This window comes from Lytechinus pictus, chromosome 1, assembly GCF_037042905.1.
Source record: "Lytechinus pictus isolate F3 Inbred chromosome 1, Lp3.0, whole genome shotgun sequence".
NCBI classification, from domain to species: domain Eukaryota; kingdom Metazoa; phylum Echinodermata; class Echinoidea; order Temnopleuroida; family Toxopneustidae; genus Lytechinus; species Lytechinus pictus.
Genome location: NC_087245.1, coordinates 36409797 through 36418470, shown reverse-complemented (window position 1 = coordinate 36418470; position 8674 = coordinate 36409797). Strand labels below are relative to the sequence as shown.

Sequence of the window (8674 nt, the reverse complement as noted above, 5' to 3'; positions counted from 1 at the left end):
TGTGTTAGAATTTGGCGCGCAAAGTGCACCGATTTTTTTTTTTTTTTAAATATATATTTTATTCACTCCCCCACCTTCCGAAACATGGATGGTCACTGACTCTAAACTGCTAAATGTTTTGAAAACTTTAGCCTCCGAAAAAACAACAACATATATAGGCTATCCTAAAGGAGAACAAAATTTCAGAGCGCTTTTGACAAAAATAGACAAAGAATTTTGCGTATTGGTATTCGTGTTTGATGAAATAGTAAGTAATAAAAAAAATGATAGGCACTCTTTTATATGCAGGGGATCATTGGCTTGTTATACTCGCACATTATAGTCTGCATTTATAGATGTTATTTTGTTTTGCGAGGGAGTGCGTGGCGACCGAGCGGAAAAAAAACGATTTTGAAATATAAAAGCTTAAATTTTAGAGAACTTGAATACAGTATACTAATGGAATGCCGCCTTATTTTTTTTCTTTGTGGTCGAAAATTTTGGGGAGGCTTGAGCGATTTTAGAGAAATCCCAAAACTCCCCCTAGAGCCACCACTGTTTTCCCTACCCCACAAAAAATAGGCCTTATCTGATGATATTTCAATATGCCAAAATCTGTCATACAACCTAAGATTTCCATTTTGAAAAGAGGCCCCATTTGCCATGACGTCCACAGACGCTCCACACAAATCTCATTTTGTAGGCCTATAAACGTGTCAACAAAAATCTTATATTAAAATAAGCCTACCGTAGTTGCCCTCTTCATGGCCGTACACAGCGGGGGGGGGGGGACTTTTTTCATACTGAATATTTTCACCAAACCAAGAGTGTGCATGAAATCCTACAATTTCACTTTAAAAAATGTTCCCCATAACAAGCTCGGTCGCTTGGTTCCTTCGTTTCTCGAGTTCAGTCAATTTTTTTGTACCCCCCGCTCCCCGGAGGAAAAAAAATATCCTGCGTGCGGCCATTGGCCTCTTGAATGAACTTTATATATAGCCTATATCTTCTCGCTCGGTCGCTACGCTCCATCACATTTTGCTGGTCATGTTAATATTTTATGCGTGTGTGCGCGCGCGGTCAGGATATAGGCCTCCCGGCACGGCTGTTTCACAGTGAAAATAAGCTTAGCGCCCCCTTGCGGCCCAAGTGCGCATATGCATTTAACGTTGTTGTGCTGCGATGTCTATAAGGGCGATTAAAAAATCCTTGGCGATTGTTGTGGCATCTGGCGCTGACACGACCAACTCTCTCTGTCTATCCCCAACAGTTTATTTATTTCGCAAGAATTCCGTGGAGGAAACATTTTTTTCCATGTTTAAAGTCGTAAGTATGGCAATGTGATTATACGTTTTCTGTTTTTCTCCATTTTGTCATGATGTTTGCGTTTGCATAATCCCATGTAAACTCGCGAATCTGGCCCTAATTATGGAACTTTTTAAAGTCCAAAATGTAAAAAGTCCGGTTTGTCAGCATTTCGTATTTATTGTAGTTTTGTTTTCAAAGCACTTAAGATTCATCTGGCGCAATTTTTCGTTGAACCCATCAGTAGAATTTATTTTAGGTTGATTTTTCGATACAGCACTTTCTGTTTGTATAGGATGTGCGCGCCGCTACCCCGGGTGAAGCCGGGCAGGGCCGGGTCGCGGGCCGCCTGGCTGTGTGGTCAGACACCGCTCATGTACACAGCAGCTCAACTGCGCTTCTAACCCAGAGAGCTCCAGCTACGCGGGCTGGAGCTCTCTGGGTTACTGCGCTTCGTGAGCTAAGCTGAGCGAGACTGAGAGTGCATTCGCTGTATGTACAACTACATGTAATGATTTTGCTGCGCCTGCTGCATGCTGCTGAGCTGAGTGCTAACTTTGACTCGTGAAAAAGGGTATTTCACGGTCTGTAGAGCTAGGTCTAGACTCTCATTTTCACAATCATGACAACACTTTCAGTGTTTTTTTGCATACAAATTTACAATGTTACTTGGATCTGTGAATCTGATAGGGCTACATTGTCATTGACTACACCGCACTAGTGACTAGATTCAAGGCCAGCACTCAGCAGTGCTAATAGTACATGTATTAGTACTAGGCCCTATAGATTCTAGATTTTTTAATTAATTTTTTAGGGTGGGGTAGATTCTGTTTGAGGTTTTTTCAGATACATTGGGGGGGGGGGGGGGTTGCATTAAAAATATGCTGCACTGCATATACTGCATAGAGACTATATGGTGGGGCCAGGGGATTTGGTCTGAAAGTGAAATGAAGGATTTTGTGCGTGGAAGTTTTTTTTAAATTTCTTTATGTTTTTCTCAATCTTTTAGTTTCAATGAATCAATGATCAATACCATGCATTGCTACACTTATTCAAAACAATTTACTGTATCGTACTATGCACAGTAGCACACATAGGTCAGGTAAATTCTAATTTTCTATTATATCAGACCAAAATATACATTTATTATTATAGTTCATACATAATTATATGATAGGTAATCTCTGCACTTGCTTCTTTGGTGGCATTTCTTGTTTACTAAATTTCATCATAAGATGACTTTCATCTTTCAAAGATCCTTTCGTCTTTATTATAACATGTCTTCTGTGTGCACGTTTTGTACAGGGAAGATTAGCATAAATTCTGTTCGTCTTTTTTATCATCATGATAGTTCTCTGGTGAAACAGGTAGTCAAAGAATTGTGACTGGTACTGTAGCTTTTTCTTCTTTTGTTGATTTGAGTGGTGATAAGTCATATTTGACTAATGTCACCAACATAATCTAAAAAATCTCACTTCTCACATAATGACATTATTAGGTTTTTTATTTTATGTATCCTTTCAACTAGTTCCACTAGTCTCAAAGATTGAAGAGAAAAAATATGTATGTTACATCAGATGTTAAACCTAAATCATGCCTATATTACATCAGATAAAAGAAACATCTAAAACAACTGCCAGCTATTTTACTTTTTATATATAAAATTATAAAAAAGAATTATATCACACAATTTTCAGTAATAATCTACACATCTGTGACGTTACAAAATAGAATAATTTGAAATTTACATCTCCAATATCCTAACTTCTACATTTAATCTTCTTCATTTGTCAGTTGCTTGGCGATGGGATGAGTCATTTTCTGAAGCAATGAGATGAAAGGAACCTTCATAGCATCCAACAAACAAGGATTTCTGTGAGGCATTGTGTTTTCCACATTGCAGACCTCTGTATCACCAACTTAAATGAGCCTCCACCTGTCCACCATGATCTCCCCCAAACTTAATCCACACCTCTTCTTCAGGAATTGCCCCATCGTGAGTTGTGAGAAATCCATTCCTGTGGAAAGATGATGGAACATGAACATATGGGTAGGTTTTGATGATTTCTGCCAACTAATAGCTTTAGCTATTAAAAAAAGGCTGGCCTCAACATTTTTAAAGATATTTCTATTTTTTCTATTTCTACTGGTAATGCAAAATTTAAGGCCACATTTGTGACAATTGGCACAGTTTTAAAAAAATAATACAATTATGCAAGTGCATATCACATCAAAATTTGCTCAAAAACTTGTTTTAGTACAAATCCAATGCTTTATTCTGTCTCCAGCAAAGATTTATGATTGTATATATTATTATCACTTTTGCTGAATTGAATCATGAATCTGGTGGCAGATTATAGTATCTATTGTCATTTAAAGGTGCGAATGATCATGAATAATCCTTGGTGGCCATGTCCCTGAGATGAATTTATTGATTTCATGTTCTTTATGATCATTAAAACTATTCAAAATAAAGCAATTTTTTTGGTGCTAACTTTTCTTTCTATCTCTGTTGTCTAACCACCTCCAGTCTGTGACTCTGCTATGGACCTAGCGAATCACTGTCGACTGTCCATGGTTCAAGTGGGGCTACAGCAGTGATGGAGACACTACCTTTGACTGTGTGAAGATCAGACGATGCAATTCCCATTGGTCAGCCCCCCCCCCCCCCATCCCAAGGAGCCATGCACTGCCAGAGATCTTGAGCCAGGTCTTCAGTGGTTATCCATGGATGGATAAGAAGAACGGAGACAATAAAGATAGTGAGGTCAGTACGACATTAATTCTCAGTGAAATTTACCTATTCATCTGTCTGTACTGTGACCAATTAAGGTGCCCATCATTCATCATGGCCAACGTCTTTGCTGCATCTCGTTATGTAAATCTCTTTGAATGACTAACAAGAAGAAGCTGTAAAACATATATACATAACAATTTTAATTTCATATTTTGATCGCCATTCACTAGAAGATTTTTTCCCCCGCAATTCAATTTTGGTGCTTTTAAATTCATCTGCCACTATACAGGTTGAAATAAAATACCCCCACTCACTTGCATGTAGACATTGGGGTCATGGCTCCCCAAAATTTTCACCACAAAGAAAAGGGGATAAAAAAAGGAAAGGAAAGTAAAAGGGGTGAAACATATTACTTTCTGAATATTGTGTCAATTGCTATCACAGTTACTATTATTTAAAATGTAAAAAATAGTCATTATGGAAGAAAATGTTTGAAAATGAGAAATCAAAGTGATTTGGATATCATAAGGAAGGGGATATATTTTTTTTTCCAACTATAAGTAGATCAACATCTATACTTGTAAACCATTCTTAAAAATAAAATTCACTTTTTATCTATATTTCAAAGAAATAAACGAGTAGTAAATTGCATTTGTACAAGTGATGAGCTTTGAATTAAGATAATTCTCTCATTTAATTCGCAGTGCTAAGAATTTGCGTTACTTACTGTTCCAGGTATCTTGTTGATTTCGGCGTGGCCATCTTCCTGACGCTTCTTCCAAACAATGAAACTGGAGGTTCTTTCCACGAATCTTGGAATATGTGCAATTGAATGTATAGCTGCTTCAAGTGTGATTCCAGCTTTTTCAAGAGCTTCTTGACGTTCTACTTCTACTGGCCTTTATTTAATTTAACATGTCTTGTGAATGTTTTTAGGAGGCCAGTTTTGCCACAAACACAGTAAACCTCAAGTTCACATATAGTTAAAAACAGGGACTACTTGTAACATCATCTAGGAAAAAGTTCTTGCTACAAATTGGACATGGCGAAACTTTTCATTCATTATGTCTTCAGTATTTACTGAGGGACTCACTACAAAAGGAAGTTGGGGTCAAAAGGTCAAGTTTTTGTTCAACTTGGTCACATTCCTTTATTTCTGCATCAATTATGTTCACACTTACTACATCTGATCCCTGGGTAATACTACATGTACTTTCATTAGGATAATGGGTCAAAGGCATAATGTTAATAATCAACTGAAAATTACTTAGTCAGGAAAAGTGGTTTATTGGATTCCCTATCTTTTGCTTATAATTATTTTTTTTTCAAATTTAATATTTCTCCATCAAATCTGACAAATTCATTATTTTTTATCAATAATTATTAAACGATGTCAGTAATAAGAGTTTTGAGAAACATGTGCAAGTATATGTACCAACATCCATGGGCAGAATATTTGCTCGAAGGGTACATGCTACAGGGAAATTTTAAAGTGTGCAACCATAGGATACAGGAAAAAAAGTTCTTGCAGACTTTGATGTGAGTAGCCGAAAATATCCTACATTAGTTCAGCACTATTCATCTGGAAGAAGAGATGTGTCAAAGCATTTTAAACAATTTTAAAAGTTGCCTGCGCTATATTTGTTTAATTGATATGCAGTTAGAATTGATCAAATTCTGAATGCAAGCTGACAAATTTATTTAGAAGGAGGGTATTAACATGAATGTATTTCAATACAAGTAAGACGTCTCTGGCAGTCTTGCCTGCATTATTATGCAATTCAATATGGTCGCATTTCAGACGTTCGGTATGGAAATGGGTGGATAATGGAAAAAGTATAATATTAAATTCAATTATCAATCAAAAACAGACTTCTGGAATGTCTCTCTACAGTTATTATTCATGACATGTCTAATTATACTAGACGAGTAGGAAAATGTCAGCCAATATAATATTCAAATTAAAAAAAAAATTTAGTTCCAATAATTTAGATATATTTCACTTCAAACTTTAATTCAAAGACTACAGGCATAACTTTTTATACGCCCGTCTTGACGGGACGTATTATGGTATCACGCTCGGTGTCCGTTCGTCCGTTAACTTTTCCTTGTAAACGCGAGAACTTAAGTTTAACTTAATCTAGGCTCATATAATTTGGTGCACGATACTAGCATGGATCCCAGGAAGCCTATTGATTTTGTGGTCAGAAGGTCAAAGGTGAAGTCACCATCTTCCACTTATCTTGCTTGACCAATAGCTCCATTTTCCATGTTACAGACGGGCATATTATGTGCCCGCCTTAGCAACACTCTTGTTCGATTTGAAGTGTATTGATTAAGAAGTTATAGCATGTATGTTAAATAGTAGGTTAAAAACAACTAAAATATATATTATAATGGCAATGTATTATATTGTGTCATAATATGAATTATGACTGTATGGTTTACATTTCTAGTCAGTTAAAATGCAAAGAACGAGATTAAGATTATTTTTACAAATTCAACCATTTTGAAAATATAAAGGAATGAGCTACATGTGCATGTCATATCCAATCTAATCAATTACCAGTAGTCACTTATCTGATTTGTAATTTATATTTATAGTATTTTTAAGTCTTGTATCATTTCATTAAAAAAAATTTCCACGGGGTACTGAATTTGCCGGGCATGTGAAGGTGAAAATCATTTTTCAGTTTTTTTTTAACATTGTTAAAATTAAATGTACACTGTAATTGATATGCATACAATGATAAATAACCAATTTTTGTGGCTGTGTGAGTGGTACCGGTAGATCACATGAAATTTGCAAATATGTTTTAAAATGACTGATTATTTCATATTTATATTCATTCTTTTTTTTTTGAGGGGGTATATAATGCATACCTGACAAGTGACCATGGTTTTCATTTAGGAGTTCAATCCCTTCTCCTTTCATCCATATTTTATAGCTTTTATAAAGTTACGAGGGTTTCATTGACCCTACAGACATGTTGAGATTGAATTTTACCTCCTGGAATCTAATCCAAACACATAAAATGAGGAGTATCCATATCAGGTAATGGTAAATGATTATGTCTTAAACACAATTTTTTCCAAACACATATAAATTATTCTAATCATGGGCTATCATGAATTAAGTTTTAGGCTATTTATCCCATATTTCTCACGTTAGTCCATAATTAATTTCCATATCGGTTGTTATACATGCTTATTAAAATATTTTATTGGAAGGTTTCATTCAAGTAAAATTATTGTCTTGATGTTTATTTATATATATATATCTTTGTGCATGTAATGTCACTTGAGGGCAAATTTTCAAATGTGGTTCAATAAATAGATGAATGTGAATGAATCTCTATCTGTATCTAAACTTCCTAAAATATGTAGTAATTCACTGCAATTTTATTGTAAATTTTGAATAAAATTCGTTTATATAATCTTACTCTTTTTTATAAGCAAGGGATGACCTGCAATGACTACTCGAGACATCTAACATTCTGTTGTATAATCAAGGATAAAGGCACAAGGGTGAGGCACATGTACTTGTATGCTGCCCTTCCACGCTATATTTTGAGAATGACTCCTTGATTAGGCATCTTTATCCAAATGAAAGACCATTGTCATTAGTACGCCACCCCCTTCCTCAATTTTGCCTTCTCCAGTGCCCCATTGCATAAAAGTTAGGAATTATGGTAACCTTGTTATCAAATGGTAACTACCATGTTAACACTAATCAAAGCTAATCAAGATCAAGGACTCCATACAAGTTGTATTTGCATGGTAAATCATAATGGTAACTCTTTATGCAATGGGGCCCAGGTATATTAAATCCTTGATCACTGACAACAAGCAATTAATGAAACGGGACAAAGGCAGTATTGATGAAACTGAAAAACCAGAGTCAAAGGCAGGGTTGGAAGGGACACATCCCTCCCCCCCCCCCTCATTTTGAAAAAAATCTCAATTGAACATGCTACTAATATAACTATAGGCCTGTTTTAAAAATACTGGACCTGCCTCTTTTAGGAAATTGCATAGAAAATTGTCATCTGCACCCACTCAATTTTCAGTTTTGCTCTTTGCACCCTCTTGATTTTAAAAATACTGGACCTGCCTCTGAGATATTGTGGGGTTGGATCGGCTTGGGTATTTATGACGGTGGGGGGGGGGGGAGATAATATTTCACCTCCACAATTAGAAAAAACATAGTTTCCATTAAAAAATTTAACAAGTAAAGTTATTTTAAATAATCAGTGACATTAATACTAAAGGGGGGGGGAGCTGTGGGGGCTTTCTAAAACCATGTACAAAAACATAAAAATTACCATGTAAATATGATTATTGCATGGTCAGCCCCTACTTTCATAACTATTCCGCGGCACCTAACACCACTTTCCAGAAGGGGGGGGGGGACTCCTCAAAAGTAAGATGGCCCACCCCCCCCCCCCCCCCACAATAAAAAAACACTAATTTTTTTTACATTTAAGTTATTGAAGTAAATCATAACAATCACAATATTTACAAATGATTAGCATGATGGAAAAGCATAAAATCATGAAATATTACAAATAAAAGAGGCAGATATAAGATTATAATCATCTATACGTTTTCAAGAGGGAAGCGCCGAGATAGAAAAAAAAAGACCGCTCTAAC

General features: G+C 35.9%; 1 long non-coding RNA gene across 1 annotated transcript; it reads left to right on the top strand.

Moving 5' to 3' along the window:
* Positions 1 to 1134: 1134 nt before the first annotated feature.
* LOC129266273 (uncharacterized) lies at positions 1135 to 7455 on the top strand. The gene is made up of 4 exons (XR_010294042.1): positions 1135 to 1305; positions 3079 to 3334; positions 3815 to 4051; positions 4757 to 7455. It is a non-coding gene; the product is annotated as an uncharacterized LOC129266273 (long non-coding RNA).
* Positions 7456 to 8674: the final 1219 nt, after the last annotated feature.